Genomic DNA, 3,777 nt, shown 5'->3' with positions numbered 1-3,777 from the left:
GACCTCGACACGGGAGGTAAGTCCGTGGATCAAAAGGTATACCGGTCGATGATAGGTTCCTTACTCTATTTATGTGCTTCTCGACCGGACATTATGCTTTCCGTTTGCATGTGTGCAAGATTCCAATCCGACCCTAAGGAATCCCACCTTACGGCCGTAAAACGAATCTTGAGATATTTGGCTTATACTCCTAAGTTTGGGCTTTGGTACCCTCGGGGATCCACATTTGATTTGATTGGTTATTCGGATGCCGATTGGGCGGGGTGTAAGATTAACAGGAAGAGCACATCAGGGACTTGCCAGTTCTTGGGGAGATCCTTGGTGTCTTGGGCTTCAAAGAAGCAAAATTCGGTCGCTCTTTCAACCGTCGAAGCCGAGTACATTGCCGCAGGTCATTGTTGCGCGCAATTACTATGAATGAGGCAAACCCTGCGGGACTACGGTTACAAATTAACCAAAGTTCCTTTGCTATGTGATAATGAGAGTGCAATCAAAATGGCCGACAATCCCGTCGAGCATAGCCGCACTAAGCACATAGCCATTCGGTATCATTTTCTTAGGGATCACCAACAAAAGGGAGATATCGAGATTGCTTACATTAATACTAAAGATCAATTAGCCGATATCTTTACCAAGCCACTTGATGAACAAACTTTTACCAAACTTAGGCATGAGCTCAATATTCTTGATTCCCGCAACTTCTTTTGTTAGATTGCACACATAGCTCATTTATATACTTTTGATCATATCTCTTTTATATGCTATGACTAATGTGTTTCCAAGTCTATTTCAAATCAAGTCATAGGTATGTTGAAAGGGAATTGGAGTTTTCGGCAAAGACAAAGGCTTCCACTCCGCAACCCATCCTTCGCCGTCGCTCCAAGCCACTCTCCATCTTTGGGGGAGAGAACAAAAGGACTTCATCTTTGGTATAATCTTAACTCACTTGTTTATGACCAAAGAAGAAGACATTACTAAGAGGGCTCTAATAATTCCGTTTTTGGTGATTCATGCCAAAGGGGGAGAGAGTATGAGCCCAAAGCAAAAGGACCGCACCACCACCAATTTCAAAAACTTAGTGTTTTCCAAGAGTATTTATCAATTGGTATCCTATTGTGTTCAAAAGGGGGAGAAAGTAGTATTTCAAAAATGATATATCAAAACCCTCTTGAACACTAAGAGGAGGATCTCCTTTAGGGGGAGTTTTGTTTAGTCAAAGGAAAAGCATTTGAAACAGGGGGAGAAAATTTCAAATCTTGAAAATGCTTTGCAAAATCCTATTCATTTACCTTTGACCATTTGCAAAAGAACTTTGAAAAGGATTTACAAAAGAGTTTGCAAAAACAAAACATGTGGTGCAAGCGTGGTCCAAAATGTTAAATAAGAAAGAAACAATCCATGCATATCTTGTAAGTAGTTATATTGGCTAAATTCCAAGCAACCTTTACACTTACATTATGCAAACTAGTTCAATTATGCACTTCTATATTTGCTTTGGTTTGTGTTGGCATCAATCACCAAAAAGGGGGAGATTGAAAGGGAATTAGGCTTACACCTAGTTCCTAATTAATTTTGGTGGTTGAATTGCCCAACACAAATCTTTGGACTAACTAGTTTGCTCTAGTGTATAAGTTATACAGGTGTCAAAGGTTCACACTTAGCCAATAAAAAGACCAAGTGTTGGGTTCAACAAAAATGCAAAGGAGCAACCGAAGGCTCCTCTGGTCTGGCGCACCGGACTGTCCGGTGTGCCACCGGACATGTCCGGTGCACCAGAGGACTCAGGTTTCAAACTCGTCACCTTCGAGAATTTCCAGAGGCCACTCCGCTATAATTCACCGGACTGTCCGGTGTGCACCGGACATGTCCGGTGCTCCAAGGAAGGGCGGCCCCAGGAACTCGCCATCCTCGGGTTTTCGTTCCAGCCGCTCCGCTATAATTCACCGGACTGTCCGGTGTGCACCGGACTGTCCGGTGCATCTGCGGAGCAACGACTACTTCAGGCGCCAACGGCTACCTGCAGCGCATTTATTGCGCGCCAGCGCGCGCAGAGGGCAGGCACGCCCATGCTGGCGCACCGGACACTCTACAGTACGTGTCCGGTGCGCCACCGGACATCAAGGCGGGCCCAGAAGTCAGAACTCCAACGGTCGATTTCCAACGGCACTGGTGACGTGGCGGGGGCACCGGACTGTCCGGTGTGCACCGGACTGTCCGGTGCGCCATCGAACAGACAACCCAGCCAACGGTCAAGTTTGGTGGTTGGGGCTATAAATACCTCAACCACCCCACCATTCATGGCATCCAAGTTCTCTACTTCCCAACTACTACAAGAGCTCTAGTATTCAATTCTAGACACACCAAAGAGATCAAATCCTCTCCAAATTCCACACAACGCCATAGTGACTAGAGAGAGTGATTTGCTTGTGTTCTTTCGAGCTCTTGCGCTTGGATTGCTTCCTTCTTTCTTGATTCTTTCTTGTGATCAAACACTCACTTGTAATTGAGGCAAGAGGCACCAATTGTGTGGTGGCCCTTGCGGGAAGTTTGATTCCCAAGTGATTTGAGAAGAGAAGCTCACTCGGTCCGAGGGATCGTTTGAGAGAGGGAAGGGTTGAAAGAGACCCGGCCTTTGTGGCCTCCTCAACGGGGAGTAGGTTTGCAAGAACCGAACCTCGGTAAAACAAATCCGCGTGTCACACTCTTCATTTGCTTGCGATTTGTTTTGCTCCCTCTCTCGCGGACTCGTTTATATTTCTAACGCTAACCCGGCTTGTAGTTGTGATTATTTTTGAGAATTTCAGTTCCGCCCTATTCACCCCCCCCCCCCCTCTAGGCGACTTTCACACGCCGAGTCAGCCTGGCGCACCGGACACTGTCCGGTGCACCACCGGACAGTCCGGTGACCCACCGGACAGTCCGGTGCTCCCAGACTCAGCAGATTCTTGGCTGCTCGAGCCAAGACATTTCCAATTGGATTTTTCCTGTTTCCAACACTTAGACACAATACATTAGTCCATAAAACAATGTACTAATTCTGAGAAACATACCTTAATTCTTGATTTGTACTTTGTCCACCTATGGGTATAGATTCACATTTAAGCACTTGTGTTGGCACTCAATCACCAAAATACTTAGAAATGGCCCACGGGCACATTTCCCTTTCACTTGTAACAGTGCTGCTTTAGCTTTTTTCTTTCCATTAGGCCTTGTCAACTGAACATCCTCTATGCCTTGGACCTCACCTGCTCCTATTTCACTTGGTACCCTTGCAGTAGCATCACCATCAGGACTACTCTTCTGTCGCTTGTTCGAAGTTTTAGCAGCAGCCAACTCATCAAATTTAGCAAGCCATTTTGGTTGTGTCTTCAACTTGTTCCAACAATGCATGAATTGAAATGCCTTTTGTTGTTCTTCTTTAGATTTATACAAGGCACATGCCTCCGCAACCTACACAAACCAACATCTAAGGGATATAGTATGAGGTAGTAAACTAATTAAGTTGGAACAAATCGTATATTCGAAACATAGTATGTACCTTATCCTGCATTGTGGTGCCACTCTGACGTCGTAGCTCAATCCGTGCAAGACAACCACAAAACTTATTCACACATTTCTGAATGGTCTCCCATCGGTGCATCAAAGAATTAATGGTACGTTGTGATTGGCATGGCTTGTGTTCATTGAAGTACTCATAAATACGAGACCAATACCTACCACCTTTTTGGTCTTTTCCTACCACAGGATCCAAACTTACATTCAACCACGCTGAAACCA

Source organism: Zea mays, chromosome 5 (assembly GCF_902167145.1).
Source record: "Zea mays cultivar B73 chromosome 5, Zm-B73-REFERENCE-NAM-5.0, whole genome shotgun sequence".
Classification (NCBI taxonomy): Eukaryota; Viridiplantae; Streptophyta; class Magnoliopsida; order Poales; family Poaceae; genus Zea; species Zea mays.
Note: the sequence above shows the minus strand (reverse complement) of the source record.